The following is a 17,929-nucleotide window of genomic DNA, read 5'->3' on the forward strand; positions in this document are numbered from 1 at the left end:
ATTTTATTTATGAGTTGCTTTATATTGATTGTTGGGGGAATCCAGAACAAGGGGCCACAGTTTAAGAGTAAGGGGTAGGCCATTTAGAACTGAGATGAGGAAAAAAAATTTCAGTCACAGAGTTGTGAATCTGTGGAATTCTCTGCCTCAGAAGGCAGTGGAGGCCAATTCTCTGAATGCATTCAAGAGAGAGCTAGATAGAGCTCTTAAGGAGAGCGGAGTCAGGTGGTATGGGGAGAAGGCAGTAACGGGGTGCTGATTGAGAATGATCAGCCATGATCACATTGAATGGCGGTGCTGGCTCGAAGGGCCGAATGGCCTCCTCCTGCACCTATTGTCTATTGTCTATTGATTGGTTGAGATACAACATGGAAACAGGCCCTTCAGCTCACTGAAATGACGCTGACCATCGATTTCACACTAGTTCTATGTTATCCCACTTTCACATCCACTGCCAACACAGTAGGGACAATTTACAGATGCTAATTAATCTACAAACTACATCTTTTGGGTGTGGGAGGAAACCCGAGCACTAGGAGGAAATCCACCCTGTTACAGGGAAAACATGCTAACTCCACGTAGACAGCATCCAAAGTCAGGATCGAACTGGGATCTCTGGAGTGACGATTAAATTCTATTTGGATTTTTCATTTCAAAAATAATTTATTTCATTTTTGAAATGAAAAATTCGAATAGAATTTAATTCACGGACCACATATTAGCATTAGCATTACACATAATAGAAAACATTCACTTTTTGTTTTATTTGGAATGCAATATTAACATTCATTATAATGTTTGGTGCATAAGATCAAATGACTTAAAAGAACAAATGTTCTTTGAGAATATGCATTGTGATTAAAAACATTTTCCAATACAGTAGAAAGCTTTTTGCTGTTCATTGTGAAAGATGCCAAACAGGATGAAAAATGTTTCCTGATTTTCTTTGGAGACGAAGATTCCAGACAATAGGGCAAACTGGGGAGCTCAAGATATTGCATTCCCAACAGATCCACCCACTGTCATAATCATTTATGGGTTATTGACTTCTTCTGAAGGAGTATGACGAGAATGGAGAGAACATTAGCTCCGTGCAATATTGAAGTCAATGTAGTTTTGTTTACGTTATTGCCATGTGTGGTGTCATTAGATTATTGTCAGGTACAGTGAAAAACATTTGTGGCATGCTAACCAGTCAGTGGAAGACCATGCATGTTTACAATCGAGACATCCAGTTTTCAGATGCATGATAAAGGAAATAATGTTTAGTGCAAGATAAAGTCCAGTAAAGTCCGATTAAAGAAAGTCGGAGGGTCTCCAGTGAGATAGATGGTAGCTCAGGTTGTTGTGGTGTCAGTCATCCACTTACAACGTGGAAACAGGCCCTTCGACCCACATTGCCCACACTAGCCAACGTGTCCCATCCACACCGGTCCCACCTGCCTGTGTTTGATCCATATCCCTCTAAACTCGTTGTACTCGTTGCAATGACAATAAATGAATATTATTATTATTATTATTATATTATTGATAGCCACCGTGAGGAATTTGGGGGATCGAATCTGATCAACTTTAGGTAATGCAAAATAATGACAGCATTTTTCAAATGTTTTTTTAATTTTGGAAATGATCAGCGATGAAGCGAGCACCCCAACGTTAAAACACTTGTACGCTGCAGAAAGCAAAATGCAAAAAATGCAACCCCGGGCACTGCCTGGTCTCGCCTGTCAATCATCTCGCCGAGCACGCGGCTCTGGGGGGGGGACGGGACGACGACGACGTCATGGAAAGAGTTACGTCATGTATCCCGCCCCGTCCAGCGGCCCGGCCAATGGTGGCGGCCGCTACCCCCAGCCCCCCCCCCCCCCCCCCCCCCCCGGGCCGCTCCACGTTCCATCCGGGTGGCGGGGCGAGGGGGCGGGGCTGGGCCGGGGGGGGCGGGGCTGGGCCGGGGCGGCCGGCACGTGACGCGGGTAGGTCGGCGGCGGGGCGATGGGGGGGAGGGGATGGACGGGTGGCCGCTCGCTCGGCGACTCACTGACTGACTGAAGGAACGAGTGAGTGAGTGAGGGAGGGAAGGAGGGGCGGGTTGGATCGGGGACTTCTTCATCCACCTGTTCGCGGCCGGAGGGGGGGAATCATCAGCCTCCCTTCATACACAGAGGAAGAGAGAGAGAGAACGACAACCGCCGCCTCGCCTCCCGCTTCCTCACACACACAACGTGGGGGCTGAGGTTGGGCGCCCGCCTGGGTCATTGGGGCCTCGTGTACCCTCCCCAGCCCCCACACCCTCCAACATAAACCCCTGCACCCCACCCCCCACAACATAAACCCCTGCACCCCCCAGAATACACTACCCCCAACCCCTCAACACAAGCCCTCACAACACCCCCCCCTCAACACACCTCCCTCAAACACAAACCCCCAGCCCCCTCAATACACTCCCCTCAACACCCTCCTCAACACATCTCCCACAACACACCCCCCTCAACCCACCTCCCTCAACACCCCTCCCTCAACATACCCCTCCCTCAACATACCCCCCTCAACCCACCTCCCTCAACACACCTCCCTCACCACCCCCCCTCAACACACATCCCTCAATACACCCCCTCATCATACCCCCCTCAACACACCTCCCTCAACACAAACCCCCGCAACACAAACCCCCTCAACACACACCCCCCTCAACACAAGCCCCCAGCCCCCTCAATACACTCCCCCACCCCCCTCAACACAACACCCCAGCCCCCTCAATACACTCTCCTACCTCCCTCAACATAAGCCCCCCATCAACACAAGCTGCCACCCACTCCATTACAAAACCCGCCATCCCCTCAACACTACTCCTCACGCCACTCCCACCCCCTCAATAATTCCATCCCACCCCCGCAATAAACTCCCCCCTCCCCCACGCGTGCCCTGCCCCCTCCGGACGCCCCCTTCCCTCATCCCTTCAATACACACCCACGCCCCTTAACACTTTCCCCTTACCCCCTTCAATACACATCTCCCCACTCCATCTATTTCCCAGCCGGTGCTGCTCCTCCACTCCCCCCCCCCCCTTTCTATTTCCAAGCCCAAGCCAGTGCTGCTCCTCCATCCACCCATCCCTCCCTCCCGCATTCACAATGTGGCGCTGAAGCCGGACCTCGGGGCTCGATCTCACTTTGCAGGGGGGGGGAGGGGGTCTCCCAAGCTCTCGTTCTGCCCCGGGGTCCGAGAGAGAGCGAGAGAAAGGGGAGGAAGAGGTGAATGTGGAGGGTCCGGGCTGGTGAAGTCGTGCCAGGAGGATTTCTTCCCTCCAGCCACTTTCTTTGCAGCGGGATTATCTCCACCAGGATTCCCTCCACCAGGTTTCCCTCCACCAGGTAAGCCGCAAATAGCTCTGTTTCTATAGCAAGCATGCCATTTATTCTCTCCCCCAACCTCGGATGTGTACTGGGGGAGTGTTGGGATGCGTCCTCGGTGCAATTGCACCCATGTCACCCTTTGCATGTTCCATGTGCGCAATGTAGCTGTGCAGATCAGATAATTATCTGTGCAGTTTATTTACTGGGTTTTGCAGATTATATCTTTATTCCTATTAACTTCAGATGTCATGTAAGCTATCTACCCCGGTTAATATCCAAATACATAGCTGATTAAAGCCAGACGTTCTTTGACCTTGAATGAAATTGGTTCAACTTGCACCCACCCGACTTGTTGTGATCTCTGAGCCCGTCTTGGGGTTTAGCTCCATGTTCAGTCGCCACTTGTTGTAAGCGGGATAGAGGCATGAAGGCGAGGGGAGGCGGGCGGGGGTTTCCCTCGCCTCACCCCGCGTGTCTTTTAATAAAACCAGTTCTGATGGATCACTCCTGGCAGCAACTGTACGGAAATGTATTCATCGTAAGCTTTCAAAGACTGCTTTTCGTGTGTATAGTAAAACCAGTTGAATTGTGCAGCCGAGGTGTTTTATTAGTCTGTGCATTCACAACTTTGTATCTTGAATCAGTTAAGTCTAGTGTTGCGATTTCTTCCTTCAGTGGGGCTGCCCCTCTGACCAACTTTACCCCCGTGCCGCCTCCTTCCCCCCCCCCCCCAATCCCCTCCCCTCCCCCTCAGAAAGGCAACAGGCGGTATCCTTGTGATACCTGCACTGGTTTCGCATCCTCCTAATCATCCATCTTGTACCACCAACGTCTGCAATTATATCCGTATTTATAAGACGTAAGTTCCTTCATGAATCATCTTCGAGCAGGGCGAATGGCCCGATGTTAGTTCAGTACAGACGGCTAAATGTTGAGTTGTGTTGTGGCTGTGTTGTCCAAGTATTGGGTATCATTGATTCGTTATCGATCTTACTGTGCGGTAAGTATTTTACTGATATACGTTTCAGTGTTACCAGTTGTTTGGAAATATCCTTGATTAAGGACGGCATGGAGTACGATATCTATCTGTATTTTTTATTGTTAAAATAATTATACAATTGCTTGTATATCTAAAACATAATCCTGAGTTCTACATCGCCTCGACCAAGGCTATTTTTAAAATATGTATGTACGGTTTTTTAAAGTATGCTTTTATGTGTTGTTCCCGAGCGTGGAAAATGTGTTGTCGGTGATATCGACATTTCTAGACGCATTATGATTACAGCCCCACTTGCTGAGGAAGATGTGCCATCTAGAGAGTGGTGCCTGCATTTGCCATTTTCCAAATAAGTTGTAGTAATTTGTACGTTTCTGGAGAAACGATGATATTTTTAAAGTTGGAAACGATATGCAGATTTTGTCTGTGTCATTGACTATTGACCATACAAATATATGAGCAAGGGAGTTAAGTACAAATGTGTCGGCATGTGGTATACAAATTCAATAAACTTGATATTTACTAGTGAGGCACATGGTCTTTTTTTGACAAAATTAAACACCAGAGAGTCAGTAGTTGGGTCCCATGACCAATAACTTTTCGAGATCAGTTGGGGAGTTGGATTTTAAAAAAAAATCTTATTTTCTATTATTGGAGTTTTTCCACTCAAATGTCGACGCCACTATTTTGCTGGAATTAGTCCACCATCAATCATTGATCGCACACAAGGACAATCTGATTCCAGAGAATATCCATGTCCACTTGTAAATACGAACAGTGTTGCCTCAGTCATGTAACTGTGCTACGATTACCAAAATAGATAAGGGTAAGTATTTTGTGCTGAATAAAGGATTTGGTATCACCAGGTCGTGATCTTTCTGTATTTAAATGCTTGATGTGCAACTTTCGCTTTCCAGTAAGGGGTAAATTTGTAAAAAGCTGTTGATTGTGCATCAAGTTATTTAAATTAAGTAGCATCTTATACAGATGTTCCCTTGGACTAACTGTCATTGAGTAACATTAATGAATGGTGCTAACTATGTCTCAACCTCAAATTCTCATCAGGAAATATTGGACTGCATGTTTGAATATGAACGATTTTCTGAAGCAAATATAATGCTTCACTCTTTGCTTTTAGTTTATTCATTTCTTTCTGTAAAAGTTTTACAAAGTGAGAATGTGTAGTTTGAACAAACAATATTCAGTTCTAATTTGCACTAATTTCTAAATGCCTGCAATTCAACCATAACTCATTTTATCCTGGTTTGCGGTTTTTTTGCTGCTCTAATCCCATATTTTGATATTAATTACAAGTGTTTGGCAAATAGATCTTGCATTGAAAACCGTCTTGTTTATTTCAACTGTGTCCATATAAAGTAATGAAACTAAACTATGTAACCTTTTTTAAAACATCAGTTGGTTCAGACATTCTCTGAATTTCCTGACAATGGGTCTTAAATATGTTTGGCTCATTACTTTTGTGACAGAACTGAAATCAGTTCATTTCAAGTCATCACATTAATGCACCCACTATTTTGAAAATTTGCTGTTTCCTTGAGGCCGATCCCTGCTAAAATTTGCTGCTTTAATAAAAATATATTTGGGGCGTGGGGGAAGAATTTTTATTTGTTTTGTATCTCAAGTAATTTATATTTCAATCACCTAGCAGACTAGATTTCATAAATGTAAGTGTGAATTTGACTCTGTAACTGGCAAAGGTGGACCATATAAATTGTATAGTGTGCCACTAGTTCTGAAGATTGCGTTGAGTTTGTCATGTGTACTGAGGTACAGTGAAAAGCTTTTGCTGCATGCTAACCAGAAAACCAACAAAGGCTTTTCATTGTACACGTGACAATAAACTAAACTCAACTCGGATTAAGTTAATTCCCACAAAAGTGAATGTACATAGTGGCTATGAATTGCATCAAATTTTAATTTTTGCATAGCAAAGGTCTCCCCTAAATATCTAATAATATTTTAACTGTTAGAAAACTAAACTCAGTTAAATATAGTATCAGAACTATAGATAGGGAAACAAAATCCAGTTCCACAATATGACTTGATAGACTTCTTGAAATCAAAACTGAAGTGACAACAGACAATTGAATGAATGCATTCATTAGTTACAGTGGAGGGTTCACTTGTAGACTTATCCATTGAAAGGGCTGGAACCATTAGCTAAATCTGTAGACTAAACAGACTTGCCTTAGAATAATTGAGCTATAGTGCAAAGATGTACCCTCATAAGGTGACAGTGCACTAACTCTAAATCTGATCACTTGTTCACTTAAATAAAAGTGAAAAACTATTGAACTATGAAATGCTGACTCACTAATTTTCCAATCCTGATTCTCGAATTGATTTATAAAAATTGAAGTGAAATTCCAAACAGTGTTGTATAAAATCAAATTACAATCACAAGTACTTGGATCGGTTAACAAAAACATTTACTGTTTATGCAAAAGCTTTCAGTTTTGAAATTTTAAGCCAGGGCAAAACTACCGAGATAAAGGAATGAGAAATAAAGGGCGAGTTTGCCTTAAATGGTAGATCCAGGTACCCAAGTAGTAGCAGAATTGAGCTAACAGAATCGGCAGATTTTTTTCTAGGCACAGCAAAAGAGGTTTTTTTGTATGTGCACTTTGTAGGAATGGGATACAATCTTTATTTTTCTTACTGGCAATTAACGTGTACAACTACAGAATGGGTTTGTTCCTTTATTCTATCCCAACAATATGCAATGCGATTTTATGAACCATTTGGCACGACCAGCAAATCTTTTAACTTAAGTGAAATGTTGAATTAATGAACTTTAGATCCTCACTGTTCGAACAGTGAAATATTTGGAATTCAATAGCCCACCTTCCCACCACTGATTATTGGAACAATGAGTACAAAAGTGGGGGCAAGAATGGTTCAATTCAACCTGTTGATGTCTCCACCTTGGTGAATGACACTAATGCCATTGGAAAGCTAGTAAGAGTGAATGAGTGGCCTCGGAAATGTAGATGCTTGGTTTTCCAGTTTTTCCAGTTTTGATGGATGTCCAATGGAGGTAAAATAAAGCAAAAATTAAATTGCATTGTTGCTGCCACGGACCAAACAATTCCAACAGCAGCCCTGAGGCACGTGTATGGTGAGTAATAATTTCTAGTAGTGAGTCGGTTCTACTGGATATCTTAACTATTTTTATTCTTTCAAAAAATGGATGCTTTTCAATTGTGCTCAAGATGAGGTCATGTGGCTGATCAGATTTTGAACAAATACTTTCTTCTTTCTCCTCACTCAACTGATCCCCAAAACAAACTTGTTATGTCGTATATTGAATTCTGGTATCAGAAAAGTGTCTAAATGTAAGACCATATGCACAGTGATTTACTTTCAATAAATGGTGTTTATTATATATATTGATAGGGTCCATTGGTCTCAGCATTTGGCCACTTTGTTCCCTGTTTCTAGAACTACCCTGAAATGTACCTTTAAAAATATCTCTACTTAGCTCTTGGCTTTCTTGCCAGTCTAAAACCAAACATTACTAAAACAGGAATAATGCCTTGCACATCTTATTCAGGATAAGGCCTCATTAATCCTTCTAATTCTTTCTCTATCTACTCACTAAATATCAGTGGATGATTGTGGAATTAACAATGAAAGAGTATAATGCAAAATTTGTAAGTGGGCTGTAGCTGAGCTGCCCAGTATTATGACTTGTGTCATGGGATAATAGACAATAGACAATAGGTGCAGGAGTAGGCCATTCAGCCCTTCGAGCCAGCACCGCCATTCAATGCGATCATGGCTGATCACTCTCAATCAGTACCCCGTTCCTGCCTTCTCCCCATACCCCCTCACTCCGCTATCCTTAAGAGCTCTATCCAGCTCTCTCTTGAAAGCATCCAACGAACTGGCCTCCACTGCCTTCTGAGGTAGAGAATTCCACACCTTCACCACTCTCTGGCTGAAAAAGTTCTTCCTCATCTCCGTTCTAAATGGCCTACCCCTTATTCTTAAACTGTGGCCCCTTGTTCTGGACTCCCCCAACATTGGGAACATGTTTCCTGCCTCTAATGTGTCCAATCCCCTAATTATCTTATATGTTTCAATAAGATCCCCCCTCATCCTTCTAAATTCCAGTGTATACAAGCCCAATCGCTCCAGCCTTTCAACATACGACAGTCCCGCCATTCCGGGAATTAACCTAGTGAACCTACGCTGCACGCCCTCCATAGCAAGAATATCCTTCCTCAAATTTGGAGACCAAAACTGAACACAGTACTCCAGGTGCGGTCTCACCAGGGCCCGGTACAACTGTAGAAGGACCTCTTTGCTTCTTCTGCATTGTTCCAGTGACCCAGATTCGATTCAGACCTCTGGTGCTGTCTGTGTTTCACTATGCTCTTTGGTTAGTTTTCTCCCATATTCTCAGGATGTGTTTTGGGTTAAGACCCAATATGCTGGAAACTCATCGGGTCAGGCAATGTCTCTGGAGAACATGGGTAGGTGACGGTTTGAGTCGGGACCCTTCAAGCTGAGGAAGGGTCCCGACCTGAAACGTCACTGATTCATGGTCTCCACAAATGTTGTCTGACCCGCTGAGTTACTCCAGCACTTTGTCTTTTTTTGTAAACCAACACTTGCAGTTCCTTGTTTCTGCTGTTAGGTTAGTTGGTTATTGTAAATTGTCTGATTGTAGGGAGGTGACAGGAGAATCTGGAATGTTGATGGGCATATGGTGTGGGGGAGGGGGTGGGGCGGTTTATACACGAATGGCCAATAATGCTCTGAGAGTTAACATAGACTTGGTGGGCTGGATGGCCTGGTATGTTGTGAGAACATTAAATGAGTGAAAATTGGGAGGTTGTAGGTTATGCATTTTCATCTTTTTCCATGAACACTGTTGTAATTGAGGTGGCATTTTAAGTTGAAGAAAGGAAGTCATTTTGTGGATGTGGTTATTCCAGTCCAAATGACCTTCCGTATTATGAGGGGAACCACTGAAACTGCAGCAGTCTAGATTTCGTTTGTGCACAATGAAAGGTGGAGGCCATTTTCCATTTATAGCTAAACAAGTTGAACCAGAGATTCATGCTTTATCGTCATGATTTGTATTTCTAGTCTGTGCAAATTAACGAGCTGGCTCTAGAACCAACCACACCAATATGTATGCCCAGGTGTAATGGTGTTTCCATTTGGATAGTGCTTTCTTGGGACAATTAATTCAGATCATTCATGTCAGCTACTTGACAATCTTCAGTACCAATTTGCAGAAGTTTACAATGTTTCATATTAACATGTGGCTTTCAATTATTTTTTAAATTATCATATTTGAAAATATAGCTCATGATGGTCTGCAGATAAAGATTAGTTTTGTTAAAAGCATATTATGCTATGGTCAGCTGCTTGGTTTTAGTTGTAATTCTTCACAATTTGAGGTGCCTGTGTAGTTGGGTGGCACTTTGTTTGCATTATTCACTCTTAGATGGTGAATACTATGAAGTTACTTGAAGGCAAAACACCTATAATTACTGGTCATGTTGTGCCGAGTTTAAAATTTAATTTTAGTACTGGAAAATACTTGCTCAAAGACATTGTCGGTGCCATTTTGGAAGAAACATTCTATGCTGACTATTTTGTGTTTCTATTTTCTTGCCCGTTTTTAAATAGAATGTTTTTTAGACATTTTCCTGCCTTTTCTTGAATGCAATGAATCACTGATCAAGTCTGCAACTAGTTTGCATGTTGTCCAAAGTATCATTCTTGCAGATCTATAGAACAGGATGAGGCTTTAGGATATTGTCCTGCTAGCCACAACTATTCACCCTAACTCCACTGTGATACTCTTGGTTTACACGCTTTCAGGTTCATAGCCTTTTAGGTTACAGTAATCAAATGGATCTTTAATGAAATTAAAGATATTGTCTTTACCAATCATAGGGGTAGTGAATTCCGGATCCCAATACAGAAAGAATTTCTCTTCAATTCTCTTCACTAATTCATCCAGCAATTCATTCAAATGTGTGTCCCTAGTTATTGACCTCATATAGGAGAACCATCCTTTCAATAAATAAATATTTCTAGCCAATGTTGTCTTACAGCTAGAATACTACAGACCTGGGAGCATCCTTGGAATTCTCCTCATTATTAGCCTGGATGTAATATGAGTAAAGAAGCTGCTTTGAATGTGACATTCCCACTGTCTCGTGGAAATTGCTGACCCGGGATGGCTTGAACTGGAGGGATTGCATTTAGGATGGCACTGCGAATCTCAAGTTTATTCATCCTAAACACACTGAAACCCAGCAAAAGTGGTGGAAGAAGCACACTAAACCATCCTGTTGAAGCCAATAGATCCCACCTCAGAATTAGAATTCAAATGGAACTAATTCTTTATTGATCTCAATGGTAGACACAAAATGCTGGAGTAACTCAGCAGGACAGGCAGCATCTCTGGAGAGAAGGAATGGGTGATGTTTTGGATTGAGACCCTTCTTCAGACTGATGTCAGGGGAGTGGACGGGACAGAGATAGATGTAGTTGGAGACAGTAAGACTGGTGGGAAAACTGGGAAGAGGGAGGGGATGGAGAGAGAGGGGAAAGCAAGGGCTATTTGAAGTTAGAGAAGTCAACGTTCATACTGCTGGGGTGTAAGCTACCCTAACAAAATATGAGGTGCTGCTCCTCCAATTTGCGTTGGGCCTCACTCTGATAATGGAGGCGGCCCAGGACAGAAAGGTCAGACTGGGAATGGGAGGGGGAGTTAAAGTGCTGAGCAACCGGGAGATCAGGTAGGTTAAGGCGGACTGTGCGGAGGTGTTCAGCGAAACGATTGCCGAGTATGCGCTTGATCTCACCGATGTACTGAAGTTGACACCTGTAACAGCGGACTCAGTAGATGAGGTTGGAGGAGGTGCAAATGAACCTCTGCCTCATTCGGAAAGACTGTCGGGGTCCTTGGATGGAGTTAGGGGGGTGGTAAAGGAACAGGTGTTGCATCTCCTGCGGTTGCAGGGGAAAGTACCTGGGGAGGAGGTGGTTTGGGTGGGAAGGGACGAGTTGACCAGGGAGTTACGGAGGGAACGGTCTCTGTGGAAAGCAGAAAGGGGTGGAGATGGGAAGATGTGGCCAGTAGTGGGACCCCGTTGGAGGTGACGAAAGAGTTGGAGGATTATCTGCTGTATGCAACGGCCGATGGGGTGGAAGGTGAGGACATGGGGGACTCTGTCCTTGTTACGAATGGGGGGAGCAAGAACGGAGCTGCGGGAGATCGAGGAGACCCTAGTGAGAGCCTCATCTATAATGGAAGAGGGAAACCCCTGTTTCCAAAAGAATGAGGACATCTCCGATTACCTGGTAGACACAAAATGCTGGAGTAACTCGGGCAGCATCTCTGGAGATCTTAATGGATTGGCTAAGGAGAGTACTGCAGAGAGCTGTTCTTTCATCTGGCCTAATTAGTGCTCTTCACTTTTTTACCAATGCCTTCCTTCTCTATAATGATTAAAATTATTTGGGATACTCCACTCATTAGCCTACTGTCTTCAGGGGTCAATGGATATAGATTCCAGTGACCTGCTGTACTTATTTTTAATTGTCATTTGTGTTTTCTATTGCCTTGTTTTCTGTTTGAGATTCCCAAATCTCTACTTCTCCATGATTTTTTTTGTTAGTTTTGACCACTGATCTACAGTTTTCACAGAGTACCAAACACAGTATCTGTAAATTACCTAATTGTATCTCTACATTAAATCTAAGTCTTTATATTTCACCAAAGCTGAGTTCTGATGAAATTTTGGGTAAACAGCCTTGACAAACCCATTCTGCTGCTATGCTCTGCTTTCCTTTCCATTGCTGTCAAACTTGCCAGTTTGTCTGAATCTATGAGATTTTTAAAACCCGTGTGGCAGATTAATCCTTGCCAAAGTCTTGTTGAAATCATGTTGACCACATCAAACATGTCACCCTCATTGACCCTGCTGTTACTGAGTTATGCTACCTTTTCACGGACCCAAGGATTGCAATCATGGCTTCATGGCCTCCTCCCATGGCCTGCTCCTCCCATGTCCTCTACACAGGGAGGAGCAGGAATGCTGACTAGCATAACGTTGCTTTTCCAATCAATGCTAAGAAATAGTAGAATGCTCCTGTTTCTCTAATTCAGTTGAGTGAGCCATGGCAACAGTTTTCATGGGCTGTTTTATTATTCCTTCTGCAATACTGTCTGAAGTGGTACTGTTTTAATGATGGTTAATTTGGCAAGATTTTTGTTGCATTTGCAATAGGTATATTATAAGATCTAATTTGTTACAACTGTTTTGGTTTCAAAAGAGAAAATCACTGGGATTTCAACTGTTCTTTTTAGGGCTGTGTATTAATGACTTCCATTGGCTATGCTGTGGTTACTTTGGATCATACAAGCTGAAGGAAGATGTGTCTGAGACCTGGTACACACAAAGAGAATATTTGTTGTCAAGTGAAAGTTTTGATTGGGTGCAGGAATTATTTACCAAATCAGTTTCGGATATGAGCACGTTTGAGTAATGTACAAAATGGCTTAATTGATGTTTTTCTTCAGCTGGAAGTACTATATTGTTTAACAATTCTTGGCTCTGAAGCAAGTGGGAATTGCTCTTTATTCAGAATTGAAATTTTAGAACTTAGACATTTGAATTGATTCAAGGATGTCCTAACAATTAGTGGATTAGTTCCTCTTTTAATCCATAAAGGTAAAAAACATTTAAAACCAAATGTTGCTTCGGGCTCGTTGGCACTTTTGCGATATGGTTTTGAATTTAATGAGTTTTCACATAATGTAGATTATTGAAGATCATTAATTCCAGAATTAGTTTAACAATGAAACGTCTAACAGGTTGCAGATCAGCATGCTGTGGTTGGATCTGCAATTTACCATTTGCTCAGAAGGCCAATTTTTATTAGTGCAAAATCTTGAGTAAATTAGATAACTCGTTGTTCCATTGGTGTCAGTAAAGATGAGTCGTAAAGCCAAATCTGCAGTTGCATGGTTGTCTCATCTGCTCATTAATAATTGAAATGGATCAGTCCATATCATATTATTTGATCCATCCACCCTTGACAATGAATGGAAAATGATTACACCAAAACCAAAATGAACAAAACAACTTTGATTACTTTGTGATGACTGTGGCAATTAACTGAACCTAATGTTCAGTTAATTTTCTCTAGTTTAAAACACACATTTTTGATCTTGTGGTTAACTATAATTATTGTGCAGCATATTTCTGCCTAAAATTCTGTCATACTGAATGAGTGTCATGTTAGTTCAGAGCTTCAAATGCGTGTAAAGTTTCATGCAGTTTCCACTCATGTTTATTATATGAAATGCAAGCTCTGCTGTTTTGCCCAGGTCAAACATATTAGAATCCTTAGAACTGATAGTATTTAGTATTTTGACCATTTAACTGAGGGGACGAGCAGTAAGAGTACTGGTAAATGAGAGCTCCTAGATTAGTAAAGCAGATTAGAGAACTAGATATGTAAATGATGTGTTTGTGCTCAGTGGTAACTCTGATTGATCAAAGTACATGTTTAATTTCCTTTACTGATGTATTTTACCTTGAGCTGAACGTGAATACTTATTGCTCAACACTGATTTTTGTTTTCTGATTGAGGTTTTATAACGTTTTGGTCAATGCAATATTGAATATTTGATTTTTACTGGTTATATGGAGTCAGATACATTGCAGAAATGTGCCCTTTCGCTCACCAAGTCCCCATTCACTGTCAAGTACTCATTTATAATGATCCTATTCCTTTTTGTTCTCCCCACATTCTCTTCTACTCCCTCACCGTTCACCCCCCCCCCCCCCCCAGATTTTACCACTCACCTACAACACCATGAACAATTTACAGTAGCCATTTAATCTACTAACTTGCTCATCTATCTTTGGGATAGAGAAAGGAATTGGAGTATGTGTAGGAAAGAACTGCAGATGCTGGTTTAAATGAAGGTAGAGACAAAATGCTGAAGTAACTCTGGGACAGGCAGCATCTCTGGAGAGAAGGAATGGGTGATGTTTCGGGTTGAGACTCTTCTTCAGACTGGCATTGGAGTACCTGTGTATTTTTGTGTATAAAATCATTAGGGGAATTGATAGGGTGAATGCAGAGTTTTTTACTCAGAGTAGGGGAATCAAGAACCAGAGGACATAGGTTTAAGGTAAGACGGGAAAAATTTAATTGGAACCTGAGGGGCAACGTTTTCACTGAGGTTGGTAGGCACATGGAATGAGCTGACAGAGGAGGTAGTTGAGGCAGGTACTATAACAGCATTTAAAAGACATTTGGGCAGGTACCTGGATAGGAAAGGTTTAGAGAGATATGGGCCAAACTCTGGCTAATGGGACTAGCTTAGAGGGGACTATCATTTGGCATGGGTTGAAGGGCCTACTTCCAGGCTCTATGACTGACACTTGGAGGAAATCCATTGAGTCACAGAGAACATTTTAATTCCGCACACAGTACCCAAGGTCCAGATTGATACTGGGTCTCCGGTGCTGTGAGGTAGCAACTTTACTAGCTACATCATTATGCCTCCTTTGTTTTTTAAATAGTATAAAATAAGATGGGGGTGGCAAACTAGTCAAATCAATAATGAACGATAGAGTAAGTAAATGCACAAGCCTCCATGACAATTTTATTTCCCCTTTCATTTTTATGCTTTACTGTTCCCATTTTGAAATTTTAATTCTAGAAATATATTTAGTCAGTGTGGACTGTTGTAAGTTGATGCTACTGAACCAGCAGAAAATGTTCGGCAAATAGTGCAGTGGACATTTAAATGTTAATGTTTTGTGCTGATATTTGGTTTAGATGCTGAGTTGGAAGTAGACTGAAATAATTTGTGGTCAGTTTCGGCCAGAAAGTAGAACGTGTTACAAACTTGCAATATTTTTTGCAGAAAATTAGCAACATAGTTTGGAAATTGGATGTTCATAATTTGTTACTTGTGCAATTTAATTTCAATTCTTGGGGTGATTCCATTAATGGCATTATTAGCACAATCAAATATTTTTGTTGTGATTTTTGTGATTTACGATTCTGTTCTGGCCTCCTTTGATGTGGACCTCTAGGTTTGGCATTTTGCAGTGGTTTGAAAATGTTAAATTTTTTTGGCGTGTGCACTATGTATCAGATCATCACATTGTGCTTGCATTACTTGTGTTTCCTCATACATAGGACAAGTACAGGCAGGAGATCTTGTTCTTGAATAGACTTAGAAATAAGCTATAAAGTTCTGAAATGTATGTGGTCAGAATAAGTGTTCCATTTCAGATCATTAAGTCAAACTCCACGGCAAATTATCCATTACTGCTGACATTGCAGAAACTTTAAGTATAAATACTGATGAGTTGCATTTGGAAAAGCACGGGCTTATTAGTGATAATAAGTATAGCTTTGTGTAGAGAAGGTCCTGTCTCAAATTAGATTCGTATTTTTCAAGTGAGAAAGACAATTGATGAGGGTAGAGCAGTAGATATTATCTATATGGACTTGAATGAAGCATTTGATAAGTGGTCTCATAGTCGGTTGGTCCAGAAGATGAAGTCACAAGGGATCCATGGTGAGTTGGTACATTGGATATAAAATTGGCTTCGTCATAGAAGACAGTAATTGTGGAGGGGTGTTTTTCTGACTGGAAGTCAGTGACCATTGGTATTCTGCAAGTTTCTGCTGGGACCTATGTTTGTAATATGTGATCTGCAAGAAAATGTAGGCGGTCTAATAAGTAACTTTGCAGACGACACAAAATTTGTGGAGTTGTGGATACTGAGAATGCTTGTTGAGGGATACAGCAGGATATAGAACAATAGGTGATTTGGATAGGGAAATGGCAGGTGGAGTTTAGATCATAGAGCGAGAGAGAGACAGCATGGAAACAGGCCTTTTGACCTTTCGTGTGCTTGCTGACCATCAAAGTCATTTTGCAGCTGAATGAAACTGGTTAGGCCACATTTGCAGTATTGTGCGCAGTTCTGGACACTGGGAAAAGATATGGAAGCTTGGAAAGGGTGTAAAAGAGGTTTGCTAAATGTGGCCTGGATTAGAGGATATTAGCTAAAGGAGAGGTTAGTCAAAGTCGGATCTTTTTTGTCTGGATTGTCAAAGGCTGAGGGGGCGACCCATTTGAAGTGTATAAAATTGAAGCATAAATAGCATAGATAGTAGGTCTTTTGCCAAAGTGGAAATGTTAAACTGGAGGGAATAGATTTAAGATTAGAGGAGGACAGTTGAAATCAGATTGTGAGACCTAATGGTAGGTGTCTGGAACATGCTTCCAGGGGATGTGGTGGAAGCAGATACAATAGCAATATTTAAGAGGTATTTAGGAAGGCACGTGAACAGGCAAGGAATGGAGGGATACCGACCATATATAGGCAGATGATATTAGTTGGGTTGGCATCATGGTTGGCACACATGGTGAGCTGAAAGGCTTGTTCCAGTGCTGTGTTGCCCATTGTTCTATGAACGAAGTAAACTTTAAAATTAGGACTCCGATAGTTTTTAATCGGACTTTACTGACTTGCACTAAACCTTATTCCCCTTATTCTCTATCTGTTCACTGTGGATAGCTTGATTGTAATCATGTGTAGTCTTTCTGCTGACTGGATAGCAAGCAACAAAAAAAGCTTTACACTGTATCATGGTGCACGTGACAATAAACTAAACTGAACTAGTAATTTTTGAGGCCCACTTTATACAGTGGCAATGTGTTGCATTTAGCTTGAATAAAAGTACCTCTGTTTGTTCTCCAGATTTCTTATCCATTAATTGATTAAGGGAGGCAATTTTACCATTCAAGGCAGTGTTTTCTTAATGTGATTCCAACACTCACCCACACTATTAGTAATTCACAATGACTGATTAACTTACCGTTTTTTTCGATGTGGAAGGAAACTGGAGTATCTGGGGAAAACACACAGTCAAAGGGAAAATGTGCAAACTCCACAATGGAAGTTCCTGAAGTCAGGACCAAACACGGATTGCTGGATTTGTGAGGCAGCGACTCTACCCTTGTTCAGGGTACAGCACTTGCATCATTTGTAAACAATAGCATTTCCTGTGGAACGCAACAGATGACAGATTAATGGGATTCAAAATCATGAACATTTCTTATAGGACTAAAAGATTTAAAAACATTGTTTTATTGGTATCCTGTTGAACCCTAACGTTGTGTGTGACATATTTAACCAAAGGTTGAATTATGGAGTCACAAAGTGATAGAACTAGTTTAGTTATGTTTATTTTATTGTCACTTGCACCGTGGGGGTACAGTGAAAAAAAAGTTGTTATTGAGGTTTTAGTGTTATTTTAACTCTAAACCAGACAACTTACTTGCACAAGACCTGGGACAGAAAATAAAATCAGAAATTTAGCATTGAGTCAAAATGTGGTGGGGAAAGAATATTATTCAATTTGTGGCAAGCTGATACCAAACTACAGTAGGATGTATCTGGTGGAGTAGGCTCAATTCAGACCAGACAAGCAAGTTGAACAACTAGAGTTGTCGTAACTGTCAATATTAAATTATGAATCCTCA

The 17,929-nt window shown here is 41.7% G+C and overlaps 1 protein-coding gene across 6 annotated transcripts in view; it reads left to right on the forward strand.

Moving 5' to 3' along the window:
- The first annotated feature begins 2,720 nt into the window (after window positions 1-2,720).
- Window positions 2,721-17,929, forward strand: part of LOC144603650 (plasma membrane calcium-transporting ATPase 1-like) — a 105,564-nt gene continuing 90,355 nt past the window's right edge. For 2 of the 6 annotated variants that reach the window (XM_078417202.1, XM_078417207.1), the window contains exon 1: window positions 2,724-3,371. The gene's annotated coding sequence lies outside the window, so the exon portion shown is untranslated. The other 4 variants (XM_078417208.1, XM_078417206.1, XM_078417203.1 and 1 more) reach the window with 4 other exon arrangements.

Source organism: Rhinoraja longicauda, chromosome 20 (assembly GCF_053455715.1).
Source record: "Rhinoraja longicauda isolate Sanriku21f chromosome 20, sRhiLon1.1, whole genome shotgun sequence".
Taxonomy (NCBI): Eukaryota; Metazoa; Chordata; class Chondrichthyes; order Rajiformes; family Arhynchobatidae; genus Rhinoraja; species Rhinoraja longicauda.